General features: G+C 39.9%; 1 protein-coding gene across 1 annotated transcript in view; it reads left to right on the top strand.

The window, feature by feature from the left end:
• Positions 1 to 16,716, top strand: part of TIAM2 (TIAM Rac1 associated GEF 2) — a 178,487-nt gene that overhangs the window by 17,801 nt on the left and 143,970 nt on the right. The window contains exon 2 of the mRNA XM_054062017.1: positions 16,395 to 16,548. The gene's annotated coding sequence lies outside the window, so the exon portion shown is untranslated. The remainder of the gene's footprint in view (positions 1 to 16,394; positions 16,549 to 16,716) is intronic.

Below are 16,716 nucleotides of genomic sequence, written 5' to 3'. Positions count from 1 at the left end.
CAACATAGTGGCCTTCTTTGTATTAAAGTCCATTTTGCAAATAGTTGGAATGGGGTCTGGAACAAACATCCTCTCTTTTTTTCATTTTTTTTTGACAGGTTTATATTATACTATATATTTACCTTTCTCTGAAATGCAAAACCATAGGGGGACAAATATCTGAATTATGAAACATGCTCTTAGTGCTTCTTAAATGACAATAAGGACAAGTTGTGAAGTGTATGTGGCATAATTGGGTCAGCAAGGCTGGGCTTTTTTGTTTTGTTTTGGGGGTTTTGGTGGATTTATTAGCATTTCCTCAAGTGGAATTCTGCGAGTTGCATTTCAGAACTTAGTCTGAACTTGTCAAGTAACAAAGTAATCCCTTCAGAAGTAACTTGATGATCAAGTTATACTAGATATATAGAGTATCTTAATAATTAGAATTGATAAAATGCTGAAATCATCCTAGGAATAAAGGGTCAATAATAGGTTGTAAAAATTTCATGGTGTTTCTGGAAAGTAAGCAGTGAAGTAGCTCAGCAGCAGTATCAGTACTTACTGGGTCACAAATTGTAGTAGTTCATTCAAGCTCGGCAGGCTACAGTTCTATCCTTTTACAGATGTACAAGCTGGGATGCAGAAGGTTAAACACAAGCTAGTAGTGCCAATGTCAGTAAACATAAACGATTTAGTACCTCCACGATTAGCCAAATACAGGATAATTAGCTGGTAAATGCACATTGATTAGTTTCTTCATTTCCAGTGCCCTCAGTTTTAGAGTTTCTGTGTATCAGGGCACTGTCAGCAGAGAGGCTGAAGACCTATCTGGTACTTGAAGCTGGTCCTTTGGATAAGGCAAAAAATATTTTAAAGGAAAAGTGGAAGAATTTTGACAAAGTATTTGTTGTTGTTTAATAGATGGAGAGAAAGCTCTTGGAAGAAGTCAGTGTAGCCAGTCATCCCTGATTGCGGAGCTTCTTAATAGACATGACATTGCAGCCTGTTGTGCTCTGCCTGCAGGCCTATAAGCTAAACTTCATGTGACCTGCAAAAAGCAAAGCTGTGAAAGACTAGCGTAACTCATACACCTATTGCACTTTTTGTCCCTGTAGTTTGAGACATTTAATGTGTTCTATTTCTCCTTTCCTGGCCATGTTCATGTTTTGGCTGTTAAGAATTTGATGCAATAGAATCCTACACTTATACTAACAATGAAGCAGTCCTTGATGTCTTCTCAGCACATCATGTTGTGTTTCCTTGTCTTGGGAGTATTGCAAGCTGGATGAATGTAGTTAAATAGGAAGGTTGGCAATCTGAAGTCATGATCTAAAGAAATTTCTGTGGCTAAAATAAATCAAAATTTTCCATGTCTTCTCATAAAAGTCCTAGGAAACTACAAACTTTTTCCCCCTACTGTCCATGCCCAGATTTTATATGTGTATGTGTAGTGTGTGTGGAAACTTGTCCCGTGTGCCTCTCATAGAAGCCACTGACTTCTAGAGTACAACTTTTGCAAAGTAGTTAATGGATTTCAGGATTTTGGTTTAATAAAAATAATTATATTAATCCTTTTGGGATTTTTTCCTCCTCACTGCCAATGAGATTTTAGGAAATCTTCTCTCCCCTGATAATCACGTCTGTTTTGAGTGGTTCTCAAAAGACCCCTGTGGACATTTTCTGAATCTCCTCTTTTACGCCCTATTGGCCATTGATGCTTCATTCCTTAAAAAGAGAAAAAAACAAGGGGGAAAAGAAAAAAAAAAAAAATATTTCCATTGGTGTGCCAGTAGGTTCATTAGGCAATTTTGGAAATTTGTCAGACCATCAAGATAACTCATAATGATGTTGACACCATTGTGTAAAAAAACAGTGAAATTTGAGGGGGGGGCTTGGTTCTAATTTCAAACCAACGTAGATTTTGTTACTAGGTTTGATATATCTTTTGCAGATGCTGTAACTTGCTTTGTTGGGAAGGGATCTTATAAAGTAGTTTTTCTCTGCTGTGTACCACCTAATGTAGTGCTCATTAAATCAATAGAAGCCTTCCCTTCAGTCTCTTAGTGAGTGATACCTGCTGTCTTCTTGCAATGCACAGCTGGGTAAATGCTGCTTATTTTCCTGTTGCTATTGCATAGAAATTATTGGACAATTCGAGCTAAGATAAAAATATTGAACAGTAGTAGCAACAGTCCTGTGACAATACTGTGGTGCTTCCTCCACTGATCAGCCCAGGGAATGTGCAGAAGGAGTGGCTGGTGTTCTGTTGGGCTGCCGGGTTTCCACCCAGCCTTTAACCCCTCTTCTGGCTGCTCTCCTGGTGTGCTGGATGCGATGTTGGATGGAAGTTTGGTAGTCAGGGGCTGGAATGTGAGGGATGACTGGGGAACCGTAAAGTGTAAAGGGAATTTAGGAATTTGAATGGGGCTGGGACCTCTCAGATTTACATTAATTTAGGCAGTACTGCAATGTACTTACCATACGTGAATGCACTCTTGTTTAAAAGGCATCAAATGGTTAAGCCCAGAATTCCTTGTGTGCTGAATGTGATCTAGATGGTTTATAGCTGCAAGCGTGCAAAAGGTTTACTTAGAAAAATGATTTATATGTTCATTTATGTTCTTGAATATTGAGAACAGGCAAGGAATTAGCAGTGTTGCATGAGCTGCACTAGCACATTTTTCACCTTATATGGAGAATTGCCTGCCACTTATCAAGTAGGGTCAGATTTGCTGTTATTGTCACATTCCTTAAAGCTGGAAGAAATAACGTTTCTCCGACTAAAGAGTCAATTTGTAAGCTTATGTTTTTGTAGTTTAAGTAATGTTTTTCCATCCAGGAATTGTTGGGATGGGCAGTACCTCTTCAGAAAAACAGCAGTGTGAGAATTTTCACTGCTGTGTTGTGGAGTTTATTCTTCGGTTTGAGTGGAGAAACTTAGATGCTTGCAAGGGAAAATATGTTTCTGTTTGGAGTTATCTGGATTTCCTCCTGGCTGGCTCTTCTGGTCCTGAAGAACTCAAGAGGAAAGAAGATCTTGGGAAGTAAAGGGAAAGATCTGAAAATCGTGTAACCGTGGCATTCAAGGGAAGACCTCACTGCTTTGTATTGTCTTTATTCTTGCTAGGTTGGCTGGTGTTTGAAGCACCCTTTCATGGACTTGTTTAGGCAGTAGATGACAGTCTGTGAAGTTGGCTGTGAAGTTATTGACCCATGGAAGCAGCTATTCCACAAATTCATCATCTGAGTGTGAGGTTAAATAAGTGGAAAGTATGGAGTTGGAGGCAAATTGCTTGTTTAGTCACTGATATCTCAGGGAAGCCAGACAAGAGACTGAAAAAATACTTGAAAGAGGTGACGATTATAAAATTTCCTCTCATGATAGTGCAAAAAGTACAGGGTGGAAGTGCCAATGAAGGCTACATTCACTGAAGTACTTGAATTTGGAAGGTGTGACATCAGTATCAAGTCTGACTTTCAAATGAAAAAAGAAATGCTTTCTATCTGAAATATTTCTAGGATTGTGGCATTCACTATGGCAGTCAGTCTCACCTACTGATGATTCTTGTTCTTTGGGTACATAGACTAGTGTAAATTTTTAGAGCGTGTTCTCCACCACTCTTGTTGCTTGAGTTTGCATTGTGATTGTAGAGATTTTTCTGTGGTTCTACTTTGGAAATAAAATACTTGAAAATGATAGTGATTAAGTGCAATGATTAGAAAACCTGACCTGAAATCTCTGTTGCTGATTTTACTTTCATGCAGATCTAGAAGAGTTAACTGGAAAATGATACTCAGGTTTTACTTGCTCCTTAAAGGCAACATTGGCTGTATTTTTTTGAATAATAAGATGTAAGGAAGAATTCCATGAGCCTAGGAGCATTTGAAGCCAACAGAAACAAAAGGGTAGTTTATATGGCTAAATACTTTCAAAACCCAACATTTGAAACATTTAGCCAAGTGGTTGTATTGAAGTATCCATGCAATTTTGAGGGGGTAGGGCAAACGATACAGATTTTTATTTTCTGTTTGCTTGTTTGTGGTTTTCCCATCCATCCCCTTTTATGGCTTACCAGAGAAGAACCAGGTTTCTTATCGTGTATGGTTATAAAAGATCTTAAACTACATATATTTATTTTTAGGACTCCACCCTAGGGCTTTGGATTTTGTGAGCAGCTATTTCAGTAAACTTACATCTATATGGGGAAACTGGCAAATAGAATACATTTTTAAAAAAAGTAGTTGCTATTATAGAAGTCAAATGATATCATAGGAAAGCCAAGTAAAAAAGATTACATTTTTGTTTGCTACTAAGGGAATGATCAATGGTTCCTGCTGGCTTTTGCACCCTGCAATTGGAGATTCTGGCATGCAAGTGTTTTAAATAATGCTAGGTTTTGTGGCTGGTTGGCGCTGTTTAATACTGGGACTAGGGTAACTTAAATATGCAGAGTATGGGCCAATCCCAAAGACCTTTTTTCATGCAGAACATCCACTGAAATCACATTTAAGTGTTGTCAGTGAAAACTATGCCAAAGAAATCGCTATGGATTTGACCCCAAAGTTATTCTACCAAATTTCATATGTGAGCCTTTCATTATTGATTTTTTTTAAGAATGGAGAATTTGAATGAATCCTGGAATTCATTATAACATTAGGTTTTTACCAGGTTATTGGTACATTTCCATGGGGAAAAAAAAATTCTTCCCCTTTATTTTTTTTTTTTTTTTTTTTCTCTTTTGTTGTTGCTCGAAAAGAGGTAGAAAAGATATTCTGGTAGTCAGATTTCATAGAATCATAGAATGGTTTGGTTAGGAAGGGACCTTAAAGATCATCCAGTTCCAACCCACTGCTATGGGTAAGGTCACCTTCCACTAGATTGGGTTGCTCAAAGCCCCATCCCACCTGGCCTTGAACACCTTCAGAGATGGGGCATCCACAGCTTCCTGGGCAACCTGTGCCAGTGCCTCACCACCCTCACAGTAAAAATATGTTTCCTAATATTGAATCTAAATCTCCACTCTTTCCGCTTGAAACTGTTACCCCTCATTCTAATGCAATACGAATCATCCATGGGTCACCTCTATTGTTTTAGGCCTGTTAATCAGACCATCCCTTGCTTTGGTCCCATGGAGGAGTCCTATCCTGAATAAGTCATTCATTGACAATTTAAGTGTTCTATTAAAATCATCTAATGGGTTTTAAATTAGGTACATAGGCATTACCCTCTGCTTCCATTGTTTTCCCAACTTATGTTCTGTTTGCCATGATAACACAAAATTAGTAATACCAGCAATAGCATGTTCATGTCGATATCCGTATCCATATGAGGTCTTGTGGGTAGTATCCTTTCTCAAATAGACCGTTGCTGCAAACAGGTAGGTTCATTTGCACAGGATCTGTAAAACAAAATTCTGTACCATTTAGTTTTTTTCACATAGAACACTTAGTTGCAGGGACGTACTCTTTTTTTTTCTTGCCCAGGTTTCTTGATTAAAACTGGATTGTCTTTCCCTGTGGCTAGTACTTTAGCCAGTTCAGGAGGGCCATTTGGCTTTTGTCCACATACTTTGGCCTCACCATTAAGACCAGTGGCTCCAAACCCTTTAGGTTTTTTTTTCCTTCCCAAAACTGGCAATATCACTAATCATGCTATTCTGTCACGGGGTTGGATAATCAAGTAACCACACATAGAGATCATCCCTCCAAATTTTAATGAAGCCTGTTTGAGTCTTCCCCAATAATCACTGGGGTGCTCATAATTTTTTCATCCAAATAAAATTGCATTTGACATTAGGATTTGGCATTGCCTGTAGAGATACAGGCACATTTCATTCTCACATACACACTGCTACTGCTGCACTTCAGGAAGATACGTCTTCCTTTTTCCTTGAAACTCTCGTAGTTGACTTTGACCGTCCTGTCTGAGGTGATCATATGCTTAGACATGCTTGAGATTAGAAACTCTTAGAAAGACTGTCTTTTGTCAAAATTAGCCAAACATCTTGACATAACTTTAAAATCTTGCTCTCTGCAGCCTTCCCATTCAAAGTTCCCAGATAAATTCACCTGTTTGCCAGCTAGTGCATGTTCAACTGGAGGGATTCAGAAACATGTCCTAGGGATTACCATATATCAGGAAGGTCTCTGCTCCAGTGTCAACTAAGGCCCTTACTATTTGTGAGGACTGTTTTTTCCAGAATATTTGAAGCCCCTCATGGAGTCACTAGTCCTTGTGCCCCCATTCCACTGAACCTTGTCCGTCGCTTCTTTCAGGTTTATTACAGTGTACTATCTTCTTTATCTCTTTCCATGGATATAAGTCAGAATAGGCTCCCAATCCTCCATTTCCCCTGGAACAACTAATCCACCAACCCTACCATAGGCAGACAGGGAGTCCTGCTGAGGTTCAGGAGGAGATGCCGTGGGCTGTTAACTCCGGATCTTTGGGTTTAGAATTTTTGCACTTATTTTTGCACCAGTCTTTTTTAGTGGGGTCAGTAGTATTGTATCCTTGAGCTGCAAAAGCTAATAAATTTGTGTTCTGAATGTTATTTTGGAATGCACATTGCATAAAAGAATCTGAACTCAAAATTGAAAAATTCTTAGAGTCTCCTCCACCAAAGTTCACCCCTACCACTCCCTGATGGGGCAAACCCACCATCCAAGAGAACTGGGGTTCCCCTGGTTTCTGTCTGAATTTTTCAATTATATTGTTTGCTTTGTTCTTTATTAGGATCCCTCTGCACACCTGCTCCTGCAATCACTGAATGCACTTTCTTGTGATTTGCTCATCCCCTCTTTCCTTGTATTTATACTGCATGACCTGTACTGCAGCTCTTTGAGCTATGGTCTTACAAGAGTCCAATTTGTCAGCAAGCAACTTACTTTAACGCTGTAATGTTAAGATTTGATTCTGCAAATCACACATTTGTCGCTCCATATGGGAGCATTCCAACAACAACTGTTCTTTTTGTTGGTGCTGTTTCTGATATGCTGCTAACAAGATCCATCCCTGCTGTTGCCCCACTCTCACACTATCTTCCTTTTTTTTTTTTAAGGTAGTTTCTGCCTACATTTTAATACATCTGATGGTTCACCCTTCTTTACCTGTTCTTCCCAATATTCACACGATCCTCCCACTCTAGCCCACTCAAGTGCTAAGGAACTATAGGGGAGTTCTTCCCATCCATGGCTCACCTATATTGCTTTAGGCCCTGTCACTTCAGTGTGTTCTTGTGCTATTTTAATATGCCTTTACATTTCCAATTGCATCATACAATATAATATATAAAATATGGTAGATAGAGGTCTAAGGAGCACCTTTAAGCACGCCTCGCATATTCTAACATAGTTTCACCTGTGTCCTTCCACAGTCCTTTTTTTCAGCTTCTGGCTGAAAACTCTTAACTGTTTATAAAAAATGTATTAGAGAAAATTAGAGAGGTTTGTCGACTTTATTTAGCTAACCATTCCTTCAAAGAGTTGTTATACCTTCAGGCTGTAGTGAGGGGAGTCAGGGTGCTTTCTGTATCCCTGTGGAAGCTAACCCAGATTTACCAACCTACTAGAGTTTGTGAAAGTTATCTGCGTGTGCGCTCATAAGAGCAGGTTAGAGGTTTGGTCCCACCAGCCTCTGTTTGTGCCTGGGGTGATGAATATGATGGGTGGTGCTGAGTACCCAGCTGCCTAGCTCTGTGGTTTCTCGTGCCTCTGCTTTGTCAGATGAAATGGTATCAGGGCATTTAATGGTTTTTGAAATTCAGTGTTTTATGCCAAAGCATACTTGAGCCAATAATTGAATAGCAGTTGAAATCACTAATGGTTTACTAGTCATCATTCATGCAGCTAATTTCTGATGTAGCTGGGAGTAAAATTTTTACTCTGGTCCATATACCACTCTTGGGAGTGCCTGGAATGAGAGATGTGATGCCTGAAGTTTGGGAACAAGGTTTGAAAAGTAACTGCTTTTCTTTCTCCCAGATTGTAGGAAGTACTCTAGTACTTACTTGTAATACTGCCAGGTTTCAGGATGTTACCAATAAGTCTTTGTTTTTCTTTTTTTTTAAAGTCACAACTATTGGAGTCATGACTTCCATAGAGGGAATGGATCTCTCTATTTTATTTAAAAATAGCTAAGCATAGAAATACTCCTGGAATGTTTTATGAAGGAAAAAATAAAACAACAAAACCAAGATTTTAATGCACGTTATCTTTAAGCTATTGAAGAAATCGGGATAACCCAGTTTTGATGACTTGAGGCTGATGGCAAGACCAAGATAAGATCCAAGTCATTTTGCAGGATGGAAGTGAAGTTGGTGCTCGTAGGTCAGCATTGCTCTGGTCAAGGTCTGAAGGCTTTGAGTAGTTTGAATTACCTCTTCCCATGTTCCTCTTGTTCTTTAACACTTATGATGGCATTGGTAACTCTTACTTCTCACTACCTTATGCCCTTGTAAAATATTGACCTTGTTCTGTAAGCACAAAATAACATTCCTAATGAGAAGTGCGTTAGATCTTTGCTTTCCCAGTCACAATCCCTGAAAGGCACCAGGAGCTTTTCTGGATGGGAGAGCTTTGTACTTTGGGCAGGTGATGTGGAAAGGGAGAGGGAAGTACTTGCCAGCCTCTACTGTTGGCCAAGTTAGTGGGCTAAGAAATAGCTCAGGATTGCAGCAAATAGGTAATTGCTTTCTGAGTATGAATGACTAGGTTATTTTTATAGCTTTACTGTTAATCTGTCAAGCTAACCACGATGAAGATTGATGTTTTGTCTTCCTTCAGATTTGCATTCACATTTTACACCCAAAGGTGAATGTTACCATGGATGTCCTAGCAACCTGCAGCAGTCATGATACACCATTTAGCATTTTTCAGCCTGTTCCAGCCAGTAGAGTAGGATATTCTGCAAGGATTGTTCTGTAGCACTAAGACTGCCCTTCTCAAAGAAGGCTCCCACCAACGAAAATAGCACTAATTAAAACTTGTGTGAGTGGAAGAGTTATGATCAGTGTCAACCTTATGCTTTTATTTTGGAAAAAAATGTAAGGGGTGTAGAGTGAATTAAAACAATTAAGCAGTTCAAGACCCTGTGTTGTAAAATCTTAGATAATACTTTATCAGTATGGCGGATGATGGGTTTGTCTGCCTGGCAGCTGGAGTTAATGGTGGGTTACTTCCCTGGGAATTTGAGTGCTGGGGTAAGAAGGAGGAGCTTCAGTGTTTCCCTTAAATATTTATCTTGATGTGATGAATTTTTTACAAACGTGGTTAGGCAAAAAGACATTTTCGGCATATATTTCAGGTTAATATTTTGAAGTCGGCTTTCCCCACCATTTCTTTTGGTTTTAATCAGTCACGAATGGCCTGATAAAAATGCAGAATTAAAATACTGGACTATTTTCTTGTGCGTGACATAAGTTACTAAAAAAATATACAAGGTGGATGTGCTAGAAAAGGGAAAATACTTCAAAAAAAAAAAAGAGATAATGTATATTCTGAAGCATTTCTTACATGTTATCTGTAAAATGTAGATATTTGTGTTAAATTAGGTATCTACCATGAAATGTGAGCTGTTGATAATGTTGCTAGCTTTATGGAAGTCAGAGGCTTGCCTTTGTGTGCAACTTTTTTATGGCTTGTGTGCAACTTTTTATGGCTTTGTTAGCTTCATGCAGAATTTCACAGAAATAACCTCAAAAAGGTAATTTGAAATTTTGCTTAGGAAATGAAGAGGTGCTTTTGGTCTGGCCCTGAACAGTAGTGCTGTTTGTGAGTCTTTAGTGGGATATTCAGCCTGAACTCTTGACGGAGAATAATGCTGCTGTTGCTTTAAGCCCCCAGAGTTGCTTTATATAGATATGGGCTGGTTTATAGTGTTGCTTTAAATGCACAGTAACAGAGTTCATCTCCATTTCAGCAGAGGTCTATGACTGGTCTCTGCCTGGCTAGGAATGTTTATTTTCTTGAGTTGCTTCACTGCAAAAATGTTTTGAAATTGAGAGTCTCAGGCTGGTGATGGGGCCTTGGTTGTGTTCTCTGAAGGTCTAATGACTTCACCACTAGAAAGCTCGGGATTTGTGATGGACCTCACATAGATCAGACTCAGTGCTGGTATTTCTGTGTCACTTCCCTAGTGATCACCCTCTTTTTAAGTCTGCATCGTTGAACTAATATATGGGCTGTGGGTTTTGGCAAGACTATCGGAAGCCTCAGTATAGTTGGATGCCCCATCCCTGGAAGTGTTCAAGGCCAGGTTGAATGGGGCCTTGGGCAGCCTGATCTAGTGTGAGTTGTGCCTGCCCATCACAGCAGGGTTGGAACTGGATGATCTTTAAGATTCCTTCCAACTCAAACTATTCTATGATTCTATGATTTAGTTATTAGTCTCAATCCTTTGCAATAACATAGGCTTATTTTCTTTTCCTCATAACTTGTTGGGAATGAAATAACTGTGAAATAAAAAATTTTAAAAAAACCCCAGCAGGCATAGTGACAACAGAGAAGGGATTCACAATAGATTGATTCTGGATGCTCTGGCATGCTGATGTAGGATCAGCTTTCTTGCTTGACTTCTTCTGATGCCATGTATTGATTATGTATTAAGTTGATAGAGCCAATGGAATAATCCTTTCTAACTGTGTGCCAGGAATTCTGTGGGGCTGTGGTGTGTCCTTCATGGTGGCTTGTGCGTTGAAACTGGATAAATAATGCCAAGTACGGGAAGGAGCACATACAGTAGAAGAGATGATATGAAGTATGTAGTTTAGGATGTGGAAGAGAAAGCTCTGCTCCTCCTTCTCTGCTCTGCTTAGACTGGCTGTCTGGTCTTCCACATGTCTGCCACCTTTGTCACTTTCTAGTGACCAGAAGGATTGGACTGCTCCTGTACCCAGAGGTGAGTCACCAACTCTGCCTGCCACCTTGCAGGATGCCTTCCTGGACCAAAGGAAATGGAGCAGGAGGCTGATTTCCTTGAAATCACCTGGAGATCCCCCAGAATCTAGACCTGTGGGAATGAGATGGCCTTGCATTGGTCACAGAGCATTCGGCAAGGAGAAGGTCATGCCGTGGGGATGCTTTCTATTCATGTGTAGAGACCAGGAGGGTATTTTCATGGATAAAGAAATGCTAGCCAGTCCTAGCTGTTCAGAACATCCGCGCACTGAATTGTGACCTTAAGAGCAGGTGAAGTACGGGCTTTACCAGATAAGCACAGTGAGAGTTGTGGTGCACAGGTATGGTCAAGGAAGGCTTACTTGTTTTCCAGGGGTGAGAGATTCATAGGATATAAGCCAGCCTGCCATTGGAGAAATTTTGGTGAAAGCTTAAAACAGAGTGAGGAAACCTTTAAATACAGTTTTCCCTTTGGTTGTCTTCCTAGGTGGGACACTGCAACCACTGTGTGAGTATTACTTGGTTTCAGTTGATGCTATGTACAGGATGCTGTGTACATTCCCATCAAGTATCGGTGTCATCCTTCATTGCTTGCCTGAGCCTACTAATTCACAACTGCAGTTCTTTGGCAGAGCTTTGCAAATGCATATTGAATCTCCAGCCTGGGCTTGTTTATTTTGTAAAAACATCATAATTCAAAAAAAATTAAAGAGGTAGCTGTGAAATCCAAGTCAAGAAAATGTGAGACTTCCTAAAGAATAAAGGAAATTAAAAAATACCTCAGAAGTTTAACACTGAATGATTTTTCTTGTGATGTTTTGGTGCTTTGTTTTTTTTTTGGGTTTTTTTTTTTTTTTTGGTTGAACAAAGGGGAAAGATGTTTAATGCAGAACTAATTAATGCACATTTCTCTAGGGTGGAGTGATCTCTGTTCAGTCACACCTTCTCCAGCGTAAACCAAGTGGATAAATCAATGATCATATTTCTAATTAAACTGAGGAATGGAGAGTTAAAGGCTTTAGATGGTGATCATTAACTCTGTGTTGAATCAGAGAATTAAGGGTAGGTAACGTTAACGAGATATTCCTTTTTCTCATAGGATCAAAGGTTAGGAAAAAGGTCAGCACTTTTGTTCATGTGCTGTCTCTGAAATATAAATCATCAACAAAAAAAAAGAGAATACTTCCAAGTGCTTTCCGAAGTGTATTTTGAAAACAGCAAGAAAGGTGGGTAAAGAAATGTGTTGAATCATCCCAGACATACATACCTGCTTGGCTCAATTCTGTGTCTCACAGCAGTTAGAGTAGATCCTGAAACTCTGCTTGGGAATAGGAAGTTTTCTGACACAAACACCCAAACACAGGGAAATGAAGTATAGTTTTCCTTGTGCGGTTGGCTTCTGCCTTCTGGGCAGAGCTGCACGCTGTGGCACAGCCCTGCCTTTGTGGGCAGGCTAAATAGATGCACTCAGTAAATGGTCCCTTCCTGTGGACCTGAGGGTTTGTTGCCCATGAGCAGACCTGATGCTCAGTGTGTCGCTGGGCAGCCTGGTTTTCCAGGAGTTGTGTTGCTGCTTGTGCTAAATATGTGCTGAATGTACATTGACACATTTAGAGTTGTTTGATGGGGCTGAAAAAGTTGTGAGTTTTTTTTTTTCCCTCTAAGCAGGAGCAGCTTTCCATGGTATTGCATCTGATCTGTAGACTATTCCTGAGTTTCTCCAGGGAAAAGAGGGGGTGTAAGTCTAAGAAAACCACATGTGGCAAGTTGATGGACAGTTGCAGAAAGCTACAACAGCTGTCAAAGGCTCTTCACTGGTTGTTGATTGAACATAGATGGCACAGAAGAATTTAAAGTCTCACTCTTGTCTGATGATTGAGATGTCAAGGTCTGGATACATGTACTGTGTGTAACTATACTGGAGAACTGTTTGCAGTGCACTTTATAGGAGGGCTATTGTTATTTTGGCTATAGGCAGCTAAACCTCCAGAGGGAATCACATGAACAAGTGACACCTCTTTTTCCTTCTTTCCAGAGCCATTGAGATTTGGTAGCATCTCATGCCTCCCTTTTGACACAGGAGATGTACTACAGCTGAAACAAATGGAGGCATTTGCAGAGTTGTGTTTCTGAATTGCTCAGCACCTGGTCATAGTACACTGGCTTTAAGCAGCTATAGTTTGTACTGAAGATGTCTGGCAACCTAGCAAAAAAATCCCCACCTGCTGGGTGTTTGCTCCCTTCCTGTGCAGGTGGCATCTACCCTGGCCTTCCAGACAGCAATTGAGGAGCTACATCTGTGACTTGAATGTTGTTACTAAGTATGTAATGTAGTTCACTGTGGCTTTACATGGAAGGGTCTTTCTGCTAATGTCTTTACTTCACTACCATACTCACTAGCCATTTGCTAGTGCTTATTTTTGTGTATCCCCCTACTCAGCAGGAAAATTAAAGTGTGAATGCAAGATTAATGGCAAACTGAAGTTCTGGTACTATAGCACTTACTATCTAGTCTATTATGTTAAGACATTCACAGCTTTGCCTACCTGTCTGTCTTTAACTAAATGGCAGAGCCTACGTTGTTGTATTTGCCATGTTTAGTGCATGAGATTTTTGTCACTTTTAGCATACAGGTGACTAGAATCTCAGTTTGAGGTGTGTGAGGTTTATGTGAGTGTTACTTTGGTTTGGCAGTTCTTTGTCTTTTAATTATTGCTTTCTCTTTTTTACACTTCTTTTTTTTTTTTGAATGCATTAAAGAATTTTTTTCCAATTGTTTCCTTCAAAAGTGTTTTGCCCTGGCTAGAAGTTTGCTGAGAAACTTTGGTATTAAAAGACTTGTTTTAGGAAAGGGGAAAGAGGAGTCTTTAAGATCTCTGGTGTAAGATGCCCATTTCCTCCTACCCTGCTATAAAAAGATGCTTGAACGGGTGCAGCTCTTTATGTGTGTAGCAATGTCCTGCCCTTTATTTGGAGGCCTACAGATTTTTCTTACTTTAAGCAATATTATTCAGGACTGTGTGGATAAGGGGAATCGGGTATCACAGAGCTGGCAGAGCATTGCTGGGAAGTTTGTATTCACCATGGCAAATTTCCTTCAATATTTGGTGGACTGTTTGCAGGGGAGCGTTGTGACCTCTCTGAGAGGTATCTTACTGGGAGTGCTGGGAGCAGTTCAGAAAGTTTGGCCCTCTTCCCTGACCAGGAAGTTTTCTTCAAACAGAGCAGGATATTGTCCTTAATAAGTCTCCGAGTAAGACCTGACGGGTAGGGAGCTCTCTTATTACTTTGCCATAAATTGGTTCTTTTATATCAATAGTAGTACACCATGTGCCTACTATAAAAGTTTTGCTCTCATTTCTCCCCATTCTTGCCTATATTGAAATGATTTAGTTCTACATTTACAAATGTGGGGTGACTGAATGTTATAGTACTGTGGGGTCACCATGGCTGCAATTAGCTAACAGCCAGTTATATTTCCCCTATATTTCTAGGCCAGCAAAAATCTAGGGGAGTCAGGTTTGCTCATGAGGGCAAAATTTAACTCTACGTTGTTGAAACTACATGTATATACTGATACAAGTCTTGCATTTAGCGTCATACCAGTTCTCACTCTGTCTATCAAAGCATCAGTAAACAAGCCCTATCTGTGAAGAGCTGGAAATGTGGTTCCAGCAGAAAAGGGAAAAGGCCTGAGCAGCTCTCTGCAGTGAGCTGGAACATGGGAAGGGCACTTAGTTCAGGGATTTTGTAGTCATTCAGGTGAGAGCAGGGTACTGTCCAAGTCTTTTGAGTCTGTTGCTGGTGTTCGAGAACTGTGTGAAGAAAGTGCTGCGCCTCTGAGGAGCAGAGCTGTGTTGTGCCATTGGGTAGGGAAAGTGTGGATGACAAAAAGTACACTTTGGGAGTGGTAGCAGTGGTATGAACTTTGCGACAGAAGGAATCTGGGCCCCATGGGGTCACAGCAGTGTTATCTGATGGCCATAATTGTGGTACTCGCAGCCCTGCCCTGTAGTACTCAGCTCTGTGTCTCTTACAGTGACAATGCGGTTTTCAGTGGTCTGTGCTCTAAATGGTCTGTGCAGATATTTACATACCCTTCCCTACCAGCAGAGCAAGTTGATTTTTTACAAGGGGTTTCAAGGTAACAGCTAAGAAAAATTTTACTTACATGTTATTATTCACTTTTCCTTTTGGGTGTAACTTGCAGTGTGATACTGCTCTTTATTGACCTATTGTTAATTTATCCCTTTTGTTATGGTGGTTTTGCATCTTTTATTATTTATTATTTTGTCTGCATTTTATTTTAATTGGACAGTTTCTGTGTTTGGTGAAGTCAGTTTGGGACTTTGCTCTAATTCCGCTGAGTAATCTTATAAAAAATATAAAACTTCTATTACTATGTTGCCTGATTTGTATGCTTGACAATTTTAAAAGGAGGGGTAACCCCTAATTTCTATTTTACATGTTTACAAGTAACATTTTAATTGAGAATCTGTTTTGTTGTATGCTAATTCCATCACCCGGCTTTTCAGTAAGATCTGCCTTTTGAAGCATGAATATGATAAAATTCCTGTGTTAGTTTTAATTCTGCCGTGGTATGTCAGCTTAACTGTTGTAAAAATAAGGATATTTTAATGACAAGGTGCTGTGTGCTGTGAAGAAGCTGTTAAAAATCAGCTATGCCTTTTCAAACATAACAGAAAATGTTGTAATACAGTCTGACACTTTGCAGCATGAAAATGACAGACTTTGTAGAGTACCAAGTTCTCCTTGGCAGCTTTTGGGAGCTCAGTTACACAGCATTTTCAGTATATTTTTGTTGAACAAGAAGAGCAGCTATGTCTTCTGTCTTAGCATTTTCAGGTAGTGTGGGCAAAAGAGTGACTGGTTGCTCTGTTTTGATCTGCTCAAAAGCAGTGGCTGTTTTTTCAGAGCCTGGGTTGACTGATGCAAGAATACTTTCACAGAAGATCTTTTTAGCCGATGCCTGCCTGTTTTGCAGAGGACCTGGCTGGGATTTGATAGCCTGTCTGGACCTGGGATATGAGAAACTTTTAATAAGAACATATGGGAACAGACCTCGAAGTGCTTTTGCATGCAGTCCTCTTGTGGTGCAGGCACCGTTTGCAGTCAGTGCCACCACTATTTAAAAGGGCTTGTGCTGGTGCTGGCCCATTTCAAACCACCTTTCTTGGTTGTGTTTCCCAGATGGAAACCTGGACAGATTAACAAAAACTCCTCTTGAAGCATGTGTTTTGTAATGTGTTGCATTACCGGTTTCTAACTTCCCTTTGTATATAGGTAGAAGTTTTTAGCTGCTGCGCATGAGCAGTCTGTGCAGAACACATAAGTGAGGTATGAATTGAGCAGAGATGTTTCTACCTGCTTTTTCTGCATGTCAGTTGTTGGCTTTGTATGGGAGAAGTTAATGATTTAGTTGGCAGTGGTTCAGAATTAATCTTATGCCTGATGTATCTAGGGATACATGTGTTAACAAAACAGTTTTTGTTTTTCAGATTGTCAGCACTACGAAAATAGAGACTTCAACATAGTCCTCAGCTCATGAAGTGGCAACGGCACTGTTGAGAATACGCCCCAATCACCCTTTATGCTTTCACTCCAGGATGCAAAGGGAAACGGGGCATGCGGAGAGCGTATAAATTATGCAAGGTTTGTTTGCTTTAATTTTTTTCAGTTTGCTTATTTCTGAATATATAAATTGAATTATGAAACAGTTAGAAACCAAGATCCAGTTACAGCCAGCTTAGAATTTGCTTTAGTCCCTGGGTCTTAACATTTGATACTGGCTGGGTGACTTTTGAGGTTTTAGAGTCAACC

The sequence above is a fragment of the Cuculus canorus genome, chromosome 3, assembly GCF_017976375.1.
Source record: "Cuculus canorus isolate bCucCan1 chromosome 3, bCucCan1.pri, whole genome shotgun sequence".
In the NCBI taxonomy this organism is placed as follows: domain Eukaryota; kingdom Metazoa; phylum Chordata; class Aves; order Cuculiformes; family Cuculidae; genus Cuculus; species Cuculus canorus.
The sequence above is the reverse complement of the archived record's forward strand: the minus strand, read 5'-3'. Positions and strand labels throughout refer to the sequence as shown.